This window comes from Hordeum vulgare, chromosome 5H (genome assembly GCF_904849725.1).
Source record: "Hordeum vulgare subsp. vulgare chromosome 5H, MorexV3_pseudomolecules_assembly, whole genome shotgun sequence".
Classification (NCBI taxonomy): domain Eukaryota; kingdom Viridiplantae; phylum Streptophyta; class Magnoliopsida; order Poales; family Poaceae; genus Hordeum; species Hordeum vulgare.
In genome coordinates this window covers 133,630,659-133,653,494 of record NC_058522.1, presented here as the reverse complement: position 1 = coordinate 133,653,494, position 22,836 = coordinate 133,630,659, and the positions used below count along the sequence as shown (strand labels likewise).

Sequence of the window (22,836 nt, the reverse complement as noted above, 5' to 3'; positions counted from 1 at the left end):
ATTATCGAACAGATGAATCGAAGGGGAAAGTTCCATGTTAATCATGCTAGACACATGTGATAAATGAACGGATTGCATATTCAAATTCATTGGGTTTTTTTGAGTAACTTTCATATATAAATTATTTCCTTCTCACTTATAGATTATTTTATATGAATTTTCAAAGTTTCATTAATATTCTAGAATTTACAAATTTATTTTTTTTCGAAAAGTTGATGAAATGCGTTAGCATGACATCAGCATGAGGTCAACAATCAACAAGCTAGTTGACTTGTCCAACGTTCCAGTGGGACCCACCTGTCATAGACAGTGGGGCTAATTGGGTTTAATTTAACTAAAATAACTAACTAACTAATACGGCCCCACATGTTAGTGGGTAATTATATTATATTAAATTAATTAATTAATCTAATTAATTAGCAGTTTAAGTAGTCGGTTGGACCCACGAGTCAGTGCCTCCGGCTGCGCAATGAGTATTGTTGACTCGGTCAGCCAAGTCAACAGGAACCACGGGCCCACTCGCAGTGACCTTGGGGGTGGCCCTAGGTTGGCCAGGTTAGTGGGCGATTTCAGAACGGCGTCGACAACCAAAAACGCGGCGGATGGGCGCTTGATTGGCGGAAAATTCGCTACAATGGGCTATTTGGCGTGCGCCTAGTTGTGTTCGAACGTTCGCACCACCGGATGTCGAATGGCACCGACGGGGATGGCTGGGTCAGCCGGATTTGTCGCCAGCGATGGGTGGAAGGCGCCCGCGAGGTACGTCGAGACATCGCTACTAGGCACGAGGGAATGCACGGCCAGGCACATTGTCTTCCTACGGGCGCGCTGAGCATGCCTAGGAGCTCGGCAGAGCGCGATGATGGCAGCAGCATCGGCGGCGAGCAGCGCGGCGGAGCTGAGCTCGAGCTCCAATGCAGCAGCTTCTACGGTGACTTAGAGAGCCAGGGGAGAGAGGGGAAGGAGAGAGGCACTCATAGTGAGCCTGCAGGTTTTCTTAGTGGGCTCGGGGGAGGCTCGGGGCAGTGGATCGACGATGGCGAGCGTCGGCATCCCGAAGAAGAAGAAGGAGGCGCACGGGGCTATGCAGGGGGCTCTGGTTGATCCCGTGGTTCTGGAGAAGGACCGGAGGACGGTGAAGCTTCCTGGCACGACGACGAGGCTTGAGGAGGACGGTGGCTACGCCAACGGGTGAGAGGATGTGATGACAGAGCTGGCCATGGTGAGGGGAGTAAGTATCAACGTGAGGGGGAGAAGTGGGCGGCTAGGGTTGTCATGGAGGTCGGGGGGATCTTGTACTTGCCGGGGAGGTGGGGATGGCCGCCACGGCGACGACCAGGGTCCTGGAGCACATCGGTGGTGGCCACATCCCCTTTGGTGAACACATGAAGGAGAAGGGGGTTAGTTGGTCGGGCCTCACTCTGGACTAAGGTCCAGTCCATAGTGGGGCTTTCGTTTTCTTTTTCATTTTAATTCATGTTTTCTTTTAAATACTATGTTTTGCATTTATTGTAAATAGCAGATAGTTTTGTTCAAATATGAAAACCTATCCATTATTACTATTGTAATATTAGACATTGCCCCAAAAAAGATAGGGAAATTATTTAAAGTAGTTTGTAACTTTTATAATTTAAATATATTTTAAAATATTAGTTTGGCCTCTGATTTAATTATTTTAGGGCATTTAAATACTTCATAAAATGTGGGTTTCAACCTCACAAATAACGAAGGAATATCTGTCGTACTTTGAACATTTTAGTTTGCATGTTTGGGAATTTCTTTATTCCACTTATTATTTGAATCTGAATTTAAAGTGGAATTTGAAATGAGATATGAATCAAAGATGATGAAACACTGTTTAGCAAAATGCATTAGCTTAACCACACAGGTTACTCTAGCTTAATTACAGGGGTTAGTGTAGCTGATAACGGGGGTTGTTACATGCCTCCACCATCGCCATCAAGAGGGCTTCAACGCCACCTCCATCATCATATCCATCACCACCATCTCATTTTCTCCATTTTAATCCTAAGAACCCTAGAGGAATAACTTGTGTATTTACATATCTGATTCATACATGTTCTCCATCATTGGTTAGACGATGTTTATTGCCTTAATGAGTGAGTAATCCCCTTTATTCTTGGGGCATGGATGAACCCTAATGTGTGATGAAGAGATGATGTGTATACTTCTCGCTCCTTGTTGGTTACCCCAAGTGAAAGGTTGAGATGTAGTCAGCAGCAAGTTTTCCCTCACACGGAGACTGTAAGGTTTATGGAACTAGAAGGACTCCTAGGATCAACAAGTAGGTGTCTCCTGTCCTGGCTAGCAGAAGACGTGGACATGCACACACAACAAATAACTTTGCTCCCAACGAGTACAGAGAGGTTGTCAATCTCTCCAGACTTGTAGTTTGCAAAGGATCAAAACACACGCGGGAATAGTAATAATGATTGCAACGGAAAAGTAAATGAAACCAGTTAATGATGGAGGTGTAAGCAATGGTGGTGATATGGACCGGAGTCACATGATGTTCACTAGTGATGTATCTCTCCCAAAAGATGACAAAAAACTATGCTAGGGTAAACAAATCACAACTGGGCAATTGACAGAATTATGAACGCACCACAATGCTAATTATGCTACTTGAAAGTAAGAGGCTCAATAGTAATGGGTAGTACGCCAAGACAAGTAGACCGTTTATTCATCAACATCTACTTACTAATCATCCACCTTGAGATATCTATCCAGAACATCTCGCCGGTATTAAGTTGCGAGCCCCACCCAAAGTGTAAACTCAAAGCACCGGACAACTGCATTAACGAACTATGTGTAACGTAAACAATTTTTGCAACCGTGGTCACAAGCACCGTTGTTTTCTCCCTGGTGGCAACAGAACATCCCCTAGTCTCATATTTCTGTCACTCAAGCTAGACAGCGAGGGGCATGAACCCACAATCATGCATAACGCTCCCTCTTGGAGTTACAATCTTCTACTCGGTCAAAGCCATAAATAGCAACGGAGAACATGCATGAATCACTAAGGAACCTAATATAAAATGATAATCAAATATATAACTCATAATAATCTGAACATAATCCCGTAATCCATCGGATCCCAACAAAACGAGCATATCAATAGCAAGAGAATTACATAAATGCCTTGATCATGTAGGGCAGCTCACAAGGACTAACCACTGAAGCACAAGATTCGAGAGAAGACATCACATAGCTACTGGTCATGGACTCATGGTCCAAAGAGGACTACTCACGACACGTCCGAGAAGCGTCCATGGCGGTGGAGAAGCTCCCGGAGGTCAATCCTCCCTCCGGCAGGGTGCCGGGAAGAGGTCTTGCGATGCTCCCGATCTCGGAAGCGCTGCGGTGACGGAACGATGGAGAATTTAGCGATTGTGGATGTGATGGAAGGGTTTCCTCACGAAGGAGTAAATATAGGCCAAAGGAGGGCACCGGAGGAGGTGGGATACACCCAGGCGGCCTGTGGGCGCGGCTAGGGGTAGGCCGCGCCAGGAGGTCGCTTGGACGGCCCTAGACCCCCTCTGGCCCATCTTCCGTGATCTGGAAGCTTCTGTTTCGCTTATTTTTTATATATTTTTCTCGGTTTTTTGGGCATTGGAAAATTGGGTAAAAGCCCCTGTAAAATAGACATCAGCAGACAAAAACTGGCACTGGGTGCACTGAGTTTGTAGGTTAGTCCAAATATGTGTAAAATGATATAAAAGTGTAGCAAAACATATAACAAGTCACCCAAAAGATCATGGAACAAGCAGAAATTATAGATACGTTTGGGACGTATCAATGTGTAATAGATTGTTTGATATTAGGATTTGATATCCCTTAAATGTTTATGTTAGTAATATTCTTGATGTTGGATGAGGTCGACCATCCAATGTATGCCAATTTTGGACAATAGGTTATTATTGTTAGCTAACCGTGTGGTTGCAGAGGTGATTGAAGTGATAGGACCCATGTCCCTTTGTAACAGATGGTTGCAACATGGGGTAAACCTGAGACCACTTTGGCTGCGTCCACGGGGACCTCTCTCCCTTCAATCGACGTTTGATTACCGAGTGGGATAGAATAAATGGTGGCATATGTGATATGGAGAAGCCACGTGTATGCACATATATGTACCGGCTGACGGTGTTATAGCCCCAGGGTAGGGTCATAGGCCTGACCTATAAGTCCTACTCAAGGGCACCTCATTATTAGCTTGAAGACCACAAGAGACCTACCGACTAGATGAAGATAACCTCTAGTCCACTCGGTAGGAAACCGCTCGGAGGACGATCATACACTTGACGACTAGGTTCCACTCTGTGAAGACCAGAATCCAGTCGACATCAAAGGCCAGCAGCCACCCCAGGGAGGCTAACGGGCATACGTTAGACTACTGTAGTTATTGTCATTAATAGTATACGTTACGTGTAACGTATGCATTTATTCTCACTTATTGCACCCTTGTATGCTGGACACTTATGAGGGGCAGTGCACTCTGTATAAGACACCCCTCCCCTCTGGCACAAAGGTTCGCATTCTGTAACACATATATTCCACTCGACACTAAGCTCTAGAGCGCTGAGATGTAGGGCTATTACCTCCACCCCAGAGGGGCCTAAACTCATACAATCTTGCCGTAGCTAGGACTCTGCCCTCTACTTTCGTACCCTACTCATCTACTGTCAGGCTTATTCCCATGACTATTGACGCCCACCTTGGGGCAGGCATCTAGGCGACTTCCGACAAGTTTGCGTTTTTACTCCTTCACCATGTCTTCCGAAGGTGATTGGTGCTTGCGCCACGAGATCGTCTTCGGCACCCTCGTTTTTGTTGCCGACGATTCGGCATGGCTTCAGGAGGCGCCTCTCGAGGTCGAGGCGCTTCTGATTCACGGAGCAACATTCTTTCGTACTAGTTCCTGCGGGGTTCTTCTCCGCCAGCCGTTGACTCCGCCGTCGACTAGGCTCCTCATCGTGCGCTGCAACAAGCGATCTGGTCGCTCGCGGCTTCAGCGCTTGGTGCGCCATGCACTCGCGCGTCCGGCATCTTCACCGCAGGTGGCGGCCATCGAACCTGCTACGCCCCCATGCGCTGCCTCCCACTCGGTGTCAGATCCGTCTGTCTCCTCTTCCGAGTGTGAGAGATGCAGTCCTGTGGCTGAGATCTTCATGGCCGGCTCACACGAGAGCGCACCAAAGACCAGTCGGGGCAAGCGGGAAGCCGGAGAGACTTCGGGCGCACGTCCTCATCAACGCCCTCCTACGTCCGGTCCGTGTTCTCATCAGAACCACGCTTAGGTATTCCGCACGCCCGTCCTCAACTTGGTTGCGGCTGCAAGGATAGCTGACTCCATCCAGCCGACGAATTCAGAAGCGGGCAGAGGGTTGGAGCAGATCTGTGCGTTGTTGCAGGTGGTGCAGTAGCAGAATTCTGTTGTTTCTCCGTCTCACAATAGACTGCACAACAATTCCTTCCGAGCAGATACAGTTCGGTCGGTTTACAATCCGGTTTCTCCTCACCATCCCAGAGGAGGGGATAACCGAGAAGATCGATACAGAGACCATGGGTGGAATCCGCTTCCCCCCGGTTCAATCGTGACGATCGCCACCATTCACGCTCTCCTCCGCGGAGTGGTTCGTACGTGTCCAGGCACTACGACGAAAGGCGATCGGTGGGCGATGAACGCGACCAAAGGCGTGATGCAAGGGACAATATCACTCAGAAGAGAGTTGATAGAGGTCGATCCCATCGTGACGGTTATGACGGAGCTCATCCGAGTGGAAGTGGCTCTGTCATCTCCGGCCCCGAGGGTTTCAGCCGAGCAATTCTCTCCGCTGATATTCCCCCCAACTTCAGGTTGGCGGCCGAAATAAGCAAGTTCATCGGAGAATCCAAGCCAGAAACATGGCTGGATGATTACCGAGTGGCAGTTCATATCGGCGGCGGTAGTGACAACGTCACAATGAAGCACTTGCCCCTGATGCTGGATGGTTCGGCCCAGGCTTGGCTAAATGAACTAGCTCCTTGAAGCATATACTGCTGGGCAAACTTGGCCCGAGTGTTAATCAAGACCTTCGAGGGCACCTACAAGCGCCCTGCTGGTGTCACTGAGCTACATCATTTTATTCAGAAGCCGAGTGAGTATTTGCGTGATTTTATCCAGCGCTGGACCACTCTCCACCACACGGTGGAAAACGTCACCGATCATCAGGCAGTCTGCACTTTCAAAGCGGGCGTCAGGTACCGAGAGTTGTACTTGAAGTTCGGTCGAACGAGAAACATGTCCATGAGCAAGATGATGGAGTTAGCAACCTGCTATGCTAATGGAGAAGAAGAAGACCGCCTTTGCAGCGGCAAAGGAAAGGCAGTCGACACAGATGCCAACTCACATCGAAAGCAGAAGCAGAAGGTGGATCGCACACCGCCGGTAGAAGCAGCCGCTCTAGCGGCAGGAAAGTTCAAGGGAAAGTCCAGGGGTCAATTCCCTCCCAAGAAATTCAAAAAGCAGTCAGGACTAGATGTCCTTGATCTGCCGTCTGCAATGCACACAAAAATAGATGAAGAAGACAACACTAAAGTGCCAAAGCATACCACTCGACAGTTCAGGTTGTTGATCCAGAAATTCGGAGCGGATCAATCGAGTGAGAAAGACCCGGAGAAGGAGGACGATGAGCAAGAAGATCCATTCCCAGAAGTTGACACCACTCTGATGATCTTCGCTAACATCGAAAGCAAGAGTCGACTGAAGGTGGTCAACTGAGAGATCAACATGGCAGCTCCTTCCGCCCCAAGTTATCTCAAGTGGTCGCAGACTGCCATCACTTTCGACCAGTCGGATCACCCAACCCATGTACCCACCCCGGGATGTCAGGCTCTTGTCATCGATCCGGTGGTTGAAGGCGTTCGACTCCGCTAGGTGGTGATGGACGGAGGGAGTGGCTTGAACATCATGTACGCCGACACTCTCAAAGGGATGGGCATTCCAATGTCCAAGCTCAGTGAGAGCAACATGCAATTCCACGGAGTGATCCCCGAGAAGAAGGCCAAGTCACCTGGCCAGATCGCGTTAGATGTCGTCTTCAGCTCTGACAAGAACTTCCGCAAAGACAAACTCACATTCGAGGTGGTAGACTTCCAGAGTGCCTACCACGCCATACTTGGTCGTCCAGCTTATGTACGTTTCATGGCCCGACCATGTTACGTCTATCTGAAGATAAAGATGCCACGGCCAAAGGGAGTCATCACCATCACCAGCAATCGGCAGAGGGCAGAAGATGTTTGCACTAGGGCTCCAGGATCGCCGACCAGCAGCTGGCAATGGTGGAGCTCGATGAGTACCGGAAGACAGCAGACCACGCTGAACTGATGCGCTCAAAGAAGCCAGCTTCTGAGTCCGCATTCCAGTCGATAGGGGAAATCAAGAAAGTCAACATCCACCCAACGGATCCCACCACTGCCCGGACCAACATCTCAACAACTCTTGATCCTAAATAGGAAGCTGAGCTCATCCAGTTCCTCCGTGAGAACTCGGACATCTTCGCATGGAAGCCCACTCATATGCCTGGTGTGCCCAGAGAACTGGCTGAGCACCGACTGAGAGTCGACTCCAAGGCCTGGCCTGTCAAGGAACATCTGCGTCGGTCCGCCACACAGAAGAGTAAAGCAATCATCGAAGATGTGACTAAGCTCCTAGAGGCCAAGTTCATTCGCGAGGTTTACCACTCTGAGTGGCTCGCGAATGTCATCATGGTGCCTAAGAAGGACAAGTCACTCCGAATTTGCATCGACTTCAAGCATAACAATCGGTTCTACCCGAAAGATCACTTCCCGCTCCCCGGAATAGATCAGATTGTCGACTCGACTGCGGGATGCGAGCGATTGTCTTTTTTAGATACTTACTCTGGGTACCATCATATCCGTTTGTATGGCCCATATAAAATAAAAACGGCCTTCATCAACCCGTTTGGGTGCTTCTGCTACATTATTATGCCATTCGGTCTGAAAAAGGCACGAGCTACTTTCATGCACATGATTCAGAAATATCTCCTCGATCAGATCAGTCGGAACGTGGAGGCATACATGGATGATATCGTAGTCAAGTCACACAAAGGTTCTGACCTGCTGACTAACTTGGCAAAAACATTTGCCAACCTACGAAGTATGACATCAAGCTAAACCCAACCAAGTGCACATTCGGAGTCCCCAGCGGCAAGTGGCTTGGTTTTCTCGTTTCTGAACGACGAATCGATGTTAACCCCGAAAAAATCAGGGCAATTGTCCGAATGAAAAGCCTCGTGTGAGTACACGACATTCAGAAGCTTACACGGTGTTTGGCAGCATTAAGCAGATTCATATCTCGACTCGGAGAGAAAGCCCTACAACTATACCGACTCATGAAAAAGTCAGATACTTTTGGGTGGACTCCCGAAGCAGAAGCTGCATTCGTCGAGTTAAAGACTCTGCTATCCACCCAGCCGGTTCTTCTTGCTCCATACAACAAAGATCCCCTCCTCTTATATATCGCGGCTACAAATCAAGTCGTCGGCACAGTCCTGACAGTCGAGCGAGAGGAGGAAGGCAAAGCTTATAGATTCAGCGCCCGGTGTATTATGTTTCTAAGGTATTGACTCCTTCCAAGCAGAGATATCCCCATTATCAGAAACTTCTCTATGGGATTTACATGACTGCAAAGAAGGTGGCTCATTATTTTCAAGATCACTCGGTGTGTGTTGTCAGCGATGCCCCATTGTCAGAAATCCTTCACAATCGGGATGCATCGAGCCGAGTGGCGAAATGGGCAATGGAGCTGCTATATTGCGACATAAAGTTTGAAGGCAAGAAAGCCATCAAATATCAAGCTCTGGCTGATTTCATGGCCGAATGGGTAGAACAACAACAACCAGCTCCGATCCACTCGGCACACTGGATCATGTTCTTTGACGGCTCGAAGGTGCTGAATGGTTTCGGTGCAGACGTAGTTCTCATATCCCCTAAGGGTGACAAGCTCAGTTATGTACTGCAGATTCACTTTGGTTCTTCTAACAACGAGGCAGAGTATGAAGCTCTCCTCTACGGGTTGCGTATGGCCATCTCACTCGGCGTCCGACGCTTGATGGTATACGGTGACTCGGATCTGGTGGTTAATCAAGTGATGAAATAGTGGGATGTGAGAAACCTTGCCATGACTGGGTACTGTAACGCAGTGAGAAATCATGAGAAAAGATTTGAAGGTTTAGAACTTCATCATGTTCCTCGATTGAAGAATCAAGATGCCGACGAGTTGGCGAAAATCGGGTCCACTCGAAAGCCTGTGCCCAGTGATGTTTGTTTGGAACACATACACGCTCCTTCGGTGCAGGAAGATCCATTCGCTGAAGAACCCCCTCAGCCTGCATGTACTTCGGATCCGACTGAAGTTGAAATCCCAGTAGTTGTCGATCTGATAATGGAGATTCTCGTGGTCACGCCCGAGTGGACAGTACCATACATCGCATACATCATGATGCGGGAGCTACCAGAGGACGAGGTCGAAGCTAGACAGATAGATCCGGCAGGTGGAAGGCCTTCACGGTCATGGGAGATCAGCTTTATAAGGAAAGTGTGACTAGTATAGCTCAGTGGTGCATTTCCCCTAAGGAAGGCCGACTGGTTTTGGAGGAAATCCACTCGTGAACCTGTGGTCATCATGCGTCCTCTAGGGCCATCGTTGCCAAAGCATTCCGAGCTGGATTCTTCTGGCCACAAGCGAGTGAAATGGCCAAAGAAATCGTGGATCACTATGAAGGCTGCAAGTTTTACTTCACCAAATCGCACAAGCCAGCGTCTCCTCTGAAGACAATTCCCCTCATATGGCCATTCGTTGTCTGGGGTTTGGACATGGCCGGACCCTTCCGAACAGGACAGGGTGGATTCACTCATCTACTGGGTGCAGTCGACAAATTCACAAAGTGGAGAGAGGCCAAGCCAATCAAAAAGCTAGATGCATGTAATGCAATCAAGTTCATGAGAGAAATCACTTTCAGATTTGGGGTCCACACAACATCATCACAGACAATGGATCGAACTTCGACTCGGACGAATTCAAGAGTTTTTGCTCCAACCAAGGAACCCGAGTGGATTATGCATCTGTTGCTCATCCTCAAACCAACGGCCGGGCCGAACGGGCGAATGGACTCATACTTCAAGGGCTAAAGACTCATCTCAAGCGAGAAATTGGACATGCTCCGCGCACTTGGGTCACCGAGTTACCTTCTGTGCTCTGGGGTCTCGGGACGACCGCGAACAGGTCGACTCGGCGGACTCCGTTCTTTCTCGTATAGGGAGCAGAAGTTGTCCTTTCGAGTGATTTTCTCCATAATTCTCCCCAAGTCGAACTCTTATTGGAAGCTGAAACTGAACAAGCCCGACAAGACGGAGTCGATCTTTTGGAGGCGGAGCGCGAGATGGCCCTGATACGGTCGACGATCTACCAGCAGGACTTATGGCGGTTCGATTCAAGACACGTCAGGTGTTGGTGTTGGAAATATGCCCTAGAGGCAATAATAATTAGTTATTATTATATTTCTTTGTTCATGATAATCGTTTATTATCCATGATATAATTGTATTGATTCGAAACACAATACTTGTGTGGATACATAGACAAAACACTGTCCCTAGTAAGCCTCTAGTTGACTAGCTCATTGATCAAAGATGGTCAAGGTTTCCTGGCCATAGGCAAGTGTTGTTACTTGATAACGGGATCACATCTTTAGGAGAATCTTGTGATGGACTAGACCCAAACTAATAGACGTAGCATGTTGATCGTGTCATTTTGTTGCTACTGTTTTCTGCGTGTCAAGTATTTGTTCCTATGACCATGAGATCATATAACTCACTGACACCGGGGGAATGCTTTGTGTGTATCAAACGTCGCAACATAACACGGTGACTATAAAGATGCTCTACAGGTATCTCCGAAGGTGTTCGTTGAGTTAGTATGGATCAAGACTGGGATTTGTCACTCCGTATGACGGAGAGGTATCTCGGGGCCCACTCAGTAATACAACATCACACACAAGACTTGCAAGCAATGTGACTTATTGTAAGTTGTGGGATCTTGTATTATGGAACGAGTAAAGAGACTTGCCGGTAAACGAGATTGAAATAGGTATACGGATACTGACGATCGAATCTCGGGCAAGTAACATACCGAAGGACAAAGGGAATGACATACGGGATTATATAAATCCCTGGCACTGAGGTTCAAACGATAAGATCTTCGTAGAATATGTGGGATCCAATATGGGCATCCAGGTCCCGCTATTGGATATTGACCGAGGAGTCACTCGGGTCATGTCTACATAGTTCTCAACCCGCAGGGTCTGCACACTTAAGGTCCGACGTTGTTTTATGCGTATTTGAGTTATATGGTTGGTTACCAAATGTTGTTCGGAGTCCCGGATGAGATCATAGACGTCACGAGGGTTTTCGGAATGGTCTGGAAACGAAGATTGATTTATAGGATGACCTCATTTGGTTACCGGAAGGTTTTCGTGCATTACCGGAAAAGTTTCGGGCTCATCGGTAGTGTACTAGGAGTGTCGGGAGGGGTGCCGGGGACCATCAGGAGGGGTGTCACGCCCCAAGGGGTCTCATGGGCTATGGGAAGAGATAAACTAGCCCCTAGTGGGCTGGAATAAGTTCCCACTAAGGCCCATAAGGTTTGAGAAGGAAAAAACACAAGGTGGAAAGAGTTTCCAAGTGGGAAGGTGGAATCCTACTCCAAGTAGGATTGGAGTAGGACTCCTCCACCTCCAATTTCTGCCAAACCTATAGGTTTTGAGGCTGCCTCCTCACCTCCCTCCCTCCTATATATAGTGGGGTTTTAGGGCTGATTTGAGACAACTTTTGCCACGGCAGCCCGACCAGATACCTCCACGGTTTTACCTCTAGATCGCGTTTCTGTGGAGCTCGGGCGGAGCCCTGCTGAGATTAGATCACCACCAACCTCCGGAGCGCCATCACGCTACCGGAGAACTCATCTACCTCTCCGTCTCTCTTGTTGGATCAAGAAGGCCGAGATCATCGTCGAGCTGTACGTGTGCTGAACGCGGAGGTGCCATCCGTTCGGCACTAGATCGGAGCGGATCGTGGGATGGATCGCGGGACAGTTCGTGGGACGGTTCGCGGGGCGGATCGAGGGACGTGAGGACGTTCCACTACATCAACCGCGTTTCTTAACTCTTCTGCTGTGCGATCTACAAGGGTACGTAGATCGGAAATCCCCTCTCGTAGATGGACATCACCATGATAGGTCTTCGTGCGCATAGGAAAAATTTTGTTTCCCATGCGACGTTCCCCAATAGTTGGACGTTCCAAGAAGGTGATTTGGTGCTCCGAGTACATCAGTAGAGGCTGCACAAGTTAGCTCTCGACAGGGAAGGACCCTTCATCGTCTCCAAGGTGTTGAACAACAGAGCCTACCGACTCTACAATCTCGAGAAAAGGGCCGACGAGCGGTGGGCGTGGAACGGAGATTTACTTAAGCGTTTTTATGCTTCATGAATGACTGTTTTGATGTAAAAAACAAGATTCCCTAGAGCAAAGTACTTGCCAGAAGTTATGATTATTGCAATATATCTATTGACTCCGATCTAAAAAATCTTCTCCGAGTGAAGAGGTACCCTCTCACTCAGGGGCTTAGCCGCGAACCAGATTCGCCTAAGTTAATAACTTCTCCGAGTGAGGAGCTACCCTCTCACTCACGGGCTTAGCCGCGAACCAGATTCGCCTAAGTTGAAAACTTCTCTGAGTGAAGAGCTACCCTCTCACTCGGGGGCTTAGCCGCGAACTAGATCCGCCTAAGTTAAAAACTTCTCCGAGTGAAGAGCTACCCTCTAACTCGGGAGCTTAGCCGCGAACCAGATTCACCTAAGTTAAAAACTTCTCCGAGTGAAGAGGTACCCTCTCACTCGGGGGCTTAGCCGTGTACCAGATTCGCCTAAGTTAAAAACTTCTCTGAGTGAAGAGCTACCCTCTCACTCGGGGTCTTAGCCGCGAACCAGATTCGCCAAAGTTATGAACTTCTCTGAGTGAAGAGCTACCCTCTCACTTGGGGGCTTAGCCATGAACCAGATTCGCCTAAGTTAAAAACTTCTCCGAGTGAAGAGCTAACGTCTCACTTGGGGGCTTAGCCACAAACCAGATTCGCCTAAGTTAAAAACTTCTCTGAGTGAAGAGCTACCCTCTGACTCGGGGACTTAGCCGCTAACCCGCTTAGCCTAAGTAAAAACGTCTCCGTGTGAAGAGCTACCCTCTCACTCGGGGGCTTAGCCGCGAACCAGATTAGCCTAAGTTAAAAACTTCTCCGAGTGAAGAGCTACCCTCTCACTCGGGGGCTTAGCTGCGAACCAAATTCGCCTAAGTAAAAAAACTTCTCTGAGTGAAGATCTACCATCTCACTCGGGGGCTTAGCCGCGAAACAGATTCGCCTAAGTTAAAAACTTCTCTGAGTGAAGAGCTACCTGTTAGAAATATGCCCTAGAGGCAATAATAAAGTTGTTATTATTATATTTCCGGTTCATGATAATTGTCTATTATTCATGCTATAATTGTATGAACCACAAACCGTAATATATGTGTGAATATATAGATCACAATGTGTCCCTAGTGAGCCCCTAGTTGGCTAGCTCGTTGATCAATAGATGATCATGGTTTCTTGATCATGGACATTGGATGTCATTGATAACGGGGTCACATCATTGGAGAAATATGTGATGGACAAGACCCAATCCTAAGCATAGCACTAGATCATGTTGTTCGTTTGCTAAAGCTTTTCTAATGTCAAGTATCATTTCCTTAGACCGTGAGATTGTGTAATTCCCAGATACCGTAGGGGTGCTTTGGGTGTACCAAACTTCACAACGTAACTGGGTGATTATAAAGGTGCACTACGGGCATCTCCGAAAATGTATGTTGAGTTGTATGAATCGAGATCGGGATTTTTCACTCCGTGGGACGGAGAGGTATCTCTGGGCCCACTCGGTAATGCATCCTCATATTGAGCTCAGTGTGACTAAGGGCTTAGCCACGGGAAGATGTGTTACGGAAAGAGTAAAGCTACTTTCCGGTAACGAGAATGAACAAGGTATAGGGATACCGACGATCAAATTCGGACAAGTATCATACCGATAGACAAAGAAAATTGCATACGGGATTGATTGAATCCTTGACATCGTGGTTCATCCGATGAGATCATCATGGAACATGTGGGAACCAACATGGATATCCAGACCCCGCTATTGGTTATTGTCCGGAGAGATGTCTCGGTCATGTCTGCATGTCTCCCAAACCCGTAGGGTCTACACACTTAAGGTTCGATGACGCCGACGTTATAGGGAAATAGTGTATGTGGTTACCGAAGGTTGTTCAGAGTCCCAGATGAGATCCCGGATGTCACGAGGAGCTCCGGAATGGTCCGGAGGTAAATATTTATATATAGGAAGTGAGATTTCGGACACCAGAAATGTTTCGGGCATCACCAGTAACGTACCGGGACCACCGGAAGAGTTCCGAGGGTCCACCGGGAGGGGCCACCAGCCCCAAAGGCTAGCATGGGCCAAAAGGTGGAAGGGAACCAGCCCAGAGGGGGCTGTTCCGCCTGCCACCTAGGCCCAAGGCGCAAGCAGAGGTGGAGTGGGCAAACCCTAGGCGTAGGAGGGGCCCAAGGCCCATCTGGGTGCGCCACCCCTCCTCTCCCTGCCCTGGCCACCGCCCTCTGCCCAGATGGGGTTGCCGCACCCCTTAGGGGTGAGAATCCTAAGGGGTGGCACATAGAGTGGAGGTTTTGGCCATTGGAGAACACATGAAAACTCTCTCTATCGGCGCAGCCCTACCCCTCTCTCTCCTTCTCCTTTGCATAGCTTGGCGAAGCTTTGCCAGAGAACCTCGTAGCTCCATCGCCACTACGCCGTCGTGTTGCCGGAGCTCTCCCTCAACCTCTCCCTCCTTCTTGCTGGATCAAGGCGTGGGAGACGTCACCGGGTTGTACGTGTGTCGAACGTGGAGGTGCCATAGTTCGGCACATAGATCAGAATCCACCGCGATCTGAATCGCAGCGAGTACGACTCCATCAACCGCGTTCTTAGTAACACTTCCGCTTATCGATCTTCAAAGGTATGAAGATGCTCTACAACCTCTCTTGTTGCTGGTTTCTCCATAGATAGATCCTTGTATGGCGTAGGAATTTTTTTGAAATTACTACGATCCCCAACAGTGGCATACGAGCCAAGGTTCTATGAGTAGATTCTATGCATGAGTAGAACACAAAAGTTGTGGGCGCTAATTTGTAAACTTGCTTGTCGTTACTAGTCTTATCTTTTTTCAGCGGTATTGTGGGATGAAGCGGCCCAGACCGACTTTACATGTACGCTTACGTGAGACTGGTTCCACCAACAGACATGCACTTGGTGCATAAGGTGGCTAGCGGGTGTCTGTCTCTCCCACTTTAGTCGAATTGGATTCGATGAAAAGGGTCCTTATGAAGGTTAAATAGCATTTGCATATAAACGTTGTGGCTGTCACGTAGGTGAGAAACGTTCTTGCTAGAAACCCAAACCAGCCACGTAAAACTTGCAACAACAATTAGAGGACGTCTAACTTGTTTTTGCAGGGTATGCTATGTGATGTGATATGGCCAAAAGGATGTGATGTTACATATGTGATGTATGAGGCTGATCATGTTCTTGTAATAGGATTCACAACTTGCATGTCGATGAGTATGACAACCGGCAGGAGCTATAGGAGTTGTCTTAATTTATTGTATGAGATGCAATGCCATGTTGATTATTTTACATTATCGCTAACGGTTAGCTATAGTACTAGAAGTAATAGTTGGCGTGACAACTTCACGGAGACACAATGATGGAGATCATGATGTCATGCCCGTGACGATGATGATCATGGTGCCCCGAAGATGGTGATCAAAGGAGAAAGATGATATTGGCCATATCATGTAACTATATGATTGCATGTGATGTTTATCATGTTTTACATCTTATTGCTTAGAATGACGGTAGCAAATATCAGATGATCCCTCATTAAATTTTCGAGATAAGTATTCCCCTAAGTGTGCACCATTGGGAAGGTTCGTTGTCTCGAAGCACCACGTGATGATCGGGTGTGCTAGATTCTAACGTTCGCATACAATGGGTGTAAGCCAGTTTCCACACGCAAAATACTTAGGTTGACTAGGCGAGCCTAGCATGTACAGACATGGCCTCGAATACGGGAGACCGAAAGGTCGAACATGAGTCGTATGGTTGATACGATCAGCATGGAAATGCTCACCATTGATTAGTATTTCGTCTCATGTGATGACCGGACACGGGCTAGTCGACGTGGATCATGTAACACTTGGATGACTAGAGGGATGTCGATCTAAGTGGGAGTTCATTAGTAATTTGATTAGATGAACTTAACTATGATGAACTTAGTCTAAAATTGTCTTTACAAATATTGTAGATCCAATGGCCAACGCAAATGTCCCATTCAACTTCAACGCGTTCCTAGAGAAAACCAAGCTGAAAGACGATGGGAGCAACTATGCGGACTGGGCTCGTAACTTAAAGCTCATCCTCATGGCTTCCAAGAAGGCATATGTCCTTGATGCACCGCTAGGTGATCCTCCCGTTCCCGCGGCAACCCAGGACGTTCTGAACGCCTGGCAGTCGCGGAGTGATGACTACTCTCTCGTTTGGTGCGGCATGCTTTATAGTTTAGAACCGGGGCTCCAAAGGCATTTTGAGAAACACGAAGCATATGAGATGTTGGAGGAGCTGAAACTTGTTTTTCAAGCTCATGCCCGGGTCGAGAGATATGAATTCTCCTACAAGTTCTTTAGCTGTTAGATGGAGGAGAATAGTTCTGTCAATGAGCACATACTCAGAATGTCTGGGTTGCACAACCTCTTGACATAACTGGGAGTTGAAATTCCGAATGATGCGGTCATTGACAGAATTCTCCAGTCGCTTCCACCTAGCTACAAAGGCTTTGTGATGAATTACAACATGCAAGGGATGGATAAGACTATTCCCGAGTTGTATTCAATGCTGAAATCTGCAGAGGTAGAAATCAAGAAAGAGCATCAAGTGTTGATGGTCAATAAGACCACCAGTTTCAAGAAGGGCAAGGGTAAGAAAATCTTCAAGAAAGACTGCAAAGCTGTTGCCGCGCCGTGTAAGCCAGTTGCTGGGAAGAAGTCAAAGAAAGGACCTAAGCCTGAGACTGAGTGCTACTACTGCAAGGAAACCGGTCACTGGAAGCGGAATTTCCCCAAGTACTTAGCGGACAAGAAGGCCGGCAACGTCAAAGGTATATGTGATATACTTGTTATTGATGTGTACCTTACCAGTGCTCGTAGTAGCTCCTGGGTATTTGATACCGGTGTTGTTGCTCACATTTGCAACTCTAAGCAGGAACTATAGAACAAGTGTAGGCTGGCTAAGGACGAGGTGACGATGCACGTCGGGAATGGTTCCAAGGTCGATGTGATCGCCGTCGGCATGCTACCTCTACCTCCACCTTCGGTATTAGTTATAAACCTTAATAATTGTTATTTAGTACAGCTTTAAGCATGAACATTGTATCGGGATCTCGCTTGATGCAAGATGGCTGCTCATTTAAACCTAAGAATAACGGTTGTTCTATTTATACGAGTGGTATGTTTTATGCTCATGCCCCGTTGGTTAATGGTTTATTCCTAATGAATCTCGATCGTGATGTTACACATATTCATGTGTGAGTGCCAAAAGATGCAAGGTTGATAATGATAGTCGCACATACTTGTGGCACTTCCGCCTTGGTCATATCGGTGTAAAGCGCATGAACAAACTCCATACATATGGACTTTTGGAGTCACTTGATTTTGAATCATTTGACACATGCGAACCGTGCCTCATGGAAAAAATGAACAAGACTCCGTTCTCCGGAATAATGGAGTGAGCAACTAACTTGTTGGAAATAATACATACCGATGTATGCGGTCTAATGAGCGTTGAAGCTCGCGGTGGTATCGTTATGTTCTCACCCTCACTGATGATTTAAATAGATATGGATATGTCTACTTAATGAAGCACAAGTCTGAAACCTTTGAAAAGTTCAAGGAATTTTAGAGTGAGGTGGAGAATCAAAGTGACAAGAAATTATAGTTTCTACGATCTGATCGTGGAGGAGAATATTTGAGTCATGAGTTTGGCACACACCTGCAAAAATGTAGGATTGTTTCATGACTCATGTCACCTGGCACACCAAAGCGTAACGGTATGTCTGAACATCGTAACCGCACTTTATTGGATATGGTGCGATCTATGATGTCTCTTACCAATTTACCGCTATCATTTTTGGGATATGCATTGGAAACTGCCGCATTCACTTTAAATAGGGCACCGTCTAAATCCGTTGAGATGACACTGTATGAATTATGGTTTGGCAAGAAACCTAAGGTGTCGTTTCTTAAAATCTGGGGTTGCGATGCTTACGTGAAGAAACTTCAACCAGAGAAGCTCGAACCCAAAGTGGAAAAGTGCGTATTCATAGGATACCCTAAGGAAACTATTGGGTACACCTTCTATCTTAGATCCGAAGGCAAGATCTTTGTTGGTAAGAACGGATCCTTTCTAGAGAAAGAGTTTCTCTCGAAAGAAGTAAGTGGGCGGAAAATAGAACTTGATGAAGTAATTGTACCTCCTCTTGAACCGGAGAGTAGCGCAACGCAAGAAAATGTTTCTGAGACGCCTGCACCGGCTAGAGATGAAGTTAATGATGATGATCATGACACTTCGGATCAAGTTGTTATTAAACCTCGAAGGTCGACAAGGGTACGCTCCGCACCAGAGTGGTACGGCAACCGTGTCATGGAAATCATGTTGTTAGACAACAGTGAACCTTCGAACTATGAAGAAGCGATGGCAGGCCGGGATTCCAACAAATGGCTTGAGGCCATGAAATCCGAGATAGGATCCATGTATGAGAACAAAGTATGGACTTTGGTGGACTTGGCCGATGATCAGCGAGCCATAGAAAATAAATGGATCTTCAAGAAGAATACCGACGCGGATGGTAATGTGACCATCTATAAGGCTCGACTTGTCGCTAAGGGTTATCGAAAACTTCAAGGGATTGACTACCATGAGACCTTGTGACCCGTAGCGATGCTGAAGTCGGTTCGAATCATGTTAGCAATTGCCACATTTTATGATTATGAAATCTGGCAAATGGATGTGAAAAAGCATTCCTAAATGGCTTTCTTAAAGAATAATTGTATATGATACAGCCAGAAGGTTTTGTCGATCCTAGCAGTGCTAACAAGGTATGCAAGCTCCAGCGCTCCATCTATGGGCTGGTGCAAGCATCTCGGAGTTGGAACATTCGCTTTGATGAGGTGATCAAAGCGTTTGGGTTTATACAGACTTATGGATAAGGATGTATTTACAAGAAAGTGAGTGGGATCTCTGTAGCATTTCTCATATTATATGTGAATGACATATTGTTGATGGGAAATGCTATAGAACTATTGGAAAGCATCAAGGCCTATTTGAATAAGAGTTTTTCAATGAAGGACCTTGGAGAAGCTGCTTACATATTAGGCATCAAGATCTATAGAGATAGATCGAGACGCCTCATAGGTATTTCACAAAACACATACCTTGACAAGATATTGAATAAGTTCAATATGGAGAAGGCTAAGAAGTGGTTCTTGCGTGTATTGCAAGGTGTGAGGTTGAGTGCGACTCAACGGCCGTCCAGGGCGGAAGATAGAGAAAAGATGAGTACCGTCCCCTATGCTTCAGCCATACGCTCTATCATGTATGGCATGCTGTGTACCAGACCGGATGTGAACCTTGCCATAAGTTTGGTAGGGAGGTACCAGAGTGATCCAGGAGTGGATCACTAGATAGCTGTCAATAATATCCTAAAGAACGTGAAAAGGACTAAAGATATGTTTCTCATTTATGGAGGTGCCGAAGAGCTCGTCGTAAAGGTTTATGTCGATTCTAGATTTGACACAGATCCGGATGACACCAAGTCACAAACCGGATACGTGTACATTTTGAATAATGGGGCAGTTAGCTCGCGCAGTTGCAAGCAAAGCGTCCTGGCGACATCTACATGTGAAGCGGAGTACATAGCTGATTCGGAAGTAGCACAGGAAGGAGTCTGGATGAAGGAGTTCATCACCGACCTAGGAGTGATTCCATGTGTGTCGGGCCCGACGAATCTGTTCTGTGACAACACTGGAGCTATTGCTATTCACAACAAGAAAAATGCTCAGTTATGCCCAAAAATAATGACGGTGGTTTAATTGGTCACCGTTCCATACCAAAATTCCGAAATTAGTCATGGCAAGTCCAAGAGGGTCCAAAGCCCATAATGTTATGGCCTTTTGTGTCCATTAGGTCATGATAATATTGCACAAATTGGTCATTAAGTGCTACAGGTTGAAAAAAAAGTGATAGAGGTGTGTTGGATGAGGGTAGGATTTTGAAGCGTTGGATGTAGGAGGACTGGATGGCCAGGATCTGTTTCAGGGGGAGTGATCCGTGGCCTCTCATGTGATCGGCTGGCTGCCCAAAATGAAAAGAAACAAGGAAAAAAAGTGAAAGACTATCTCTCTCGGCGATCCCCATCTCTCTTGGCGATCCCCATCTCTCTCTCCCCCACGACCTATGGCGGCCGATCCTCCCCTCGGCCCAGATTCAGCGGCAATCGGCGGCTCCGAGCGCACAACCGTGACCACCTCCCTATGCCCCCTCCTCCCCTTGGCCCGCATCACTTCCTCCCACTATGGTTTCAGTGGTGGGGTGGACCTCGTCGCCGGCGGCCTCCTGCTCATGCTCGCAACCGAGATGAACATCCTCAGCGATGGTGGTGCCACGTGTGAGATCCTCCTCCCTAACAAGGCCGTCGCTGCATCATTTACTCTCTGCCGTTGGATCCCCTCCTCTCCGACAAGGCCACCATCGGATCCCGTCCTCTCCGACAAGGCCACCATCGGATCCCCTCCTCTCCGACATGGCCATGGTGAGAACCCCTCCGGCCGAGTCCGCCTCGACATTTCTAGGGTTACTCTCGCCGAGTCGAGTCCACTCGACTCGACTAATTACTCTAACCGTTTAGTGGATTTAGACCATCATCGTCTGATTCCTAGGGTTGGTGTGCGCGCCGGAGGGCATTTCCCACCTATGTGCCAACCATTGTCTGCATCGGTCATTGCTTGGGAGTCCAGCCACGTCGTGGTGTGTCGCCAGTGATGAGCGCGGGACGTTGTGCTGGCTATCGACGGGACTGCCGCCGGCGGCACGCTTTCTCGCATAAGAGATGTGGCACTGATAGTGGCTGCACGCGGGTAAGCTCGTACCTGGCGTACAACACACCACCATCAAGACCAGATGCGTGTTCCAGACGGTAAGGCTTTTCTTCAACTCCAATCTTCTATTTTCACTTTTCTCTCTTGCAATCTGCCCATCTAAATTATGAGAAAAATTCAGTTTAGATTTAGCGCATTAATGGTTCACTTTCTGAAGGTTGCTCGATGTATCTTATATGATGGCGTGTACTTGAGTCAAAACTTTAACACTCACTGCTAAGCTCCTGTTTAGAATCCAATACTTATGCTTAGAGATTTGTTTTGTAAGGGATACAAAGAGAATTTAAAAATCATTTGTTTATTGTCTTGAAGTAGCTGTCCAAATCTCCCTTTCTTGACTAACAGAATCAGAACAAATCTCAATTTATTTGTAATACACATCTCTGCATTCTTGAGTGACACAAATAAAACAATAATAATATCCCTCATGAATATGTTTCTCCACAAAGAATTGAGATTACAGAAAGCGGAACCACCGGAGAGCAATGGACAAACCAATACAGTAGTTCTTTGCAAGCAAATGGAGCTTTTGGTGTAAATTCGAAGCATGACATATCTACGCATATTTGGCAAACTTGAAAATTCAGTGGAAAGGATAATTGTTAGCTTCCTTTTTCCATGATACTCTGTTTACCATACGCCCTAGGAAACCCCGACCCCACGCTCCTCATATCTCGAGTGGTCAAAACTTTTGCGATCTTCTCATTGTAGAATAGCAGATCAGATATTCGTGTTCATGTCTAAGCTATAGAACAGCATTGCTAGTGATCACACCTCGGCATGAATCCCTCCCTTTTACCACTATTTTTTACAGTGATTTTAGGGGTTGTCTATGTCGATGCATAGGTAACAGCAGGCGGAGGAGCTGCTGACTTAGCACCGACAAAGAAGGAGGCCATCAGGAGGCAGTATGTTGTTATCCAAAACATGAGCCTCCATCGACGACTCCTCTCATCCGCGTCCCAGGCTGTGGCTGCCTGTCGAGGTCGGACACCATGGTGTTGAATCGGCCTATTGCGGTGGTGCTATTACCGACTGCTGCAGGTTCTCGGTGGCTACCTCTTCAACTCGATGTAAGAAACCTGATTCCCAGCTCCATGTGACGTATCCATCATGTGGTACTTTAGTGGTATTGTGCTAGTTAGGTTACTGGACGCTCCCATTTTTACTATGTTTATGATGTTTTACGTCTCCTGTTATTTCTATGATTATGCTCAGTTTTTGTGAAGGCTTACGTCTCCTGATTTTTTTGTTATTCATAATTAATCACTCCTCACGCTCTAATAGTAAAGTGTTTCTTGATGTTGCTCGAGCAGAAAACTAAACTAATCATCACTTTGTTCCAGTTTTGCTAATGCGTAGCTCCAGTTTCTACTACTGTAAAGTGGAGTAATTATAATCGTATTTATA

At 47.2% G+C, this 22,836-nt stretch overlaps 1 pseudogene; it reads left to right on the top strand.

Annotated features, from left to right (window-relative positions):
- Positions 1-20,725: 20,725 nt before the first annotated feature.
- LOC123396416 lies at positions 20,726-21,468 on the top strand (annotated as a pseudogene).
- The last annotated feature ends 1,368 nt before the right edge of the window (positions 21,469-22,836 follow it).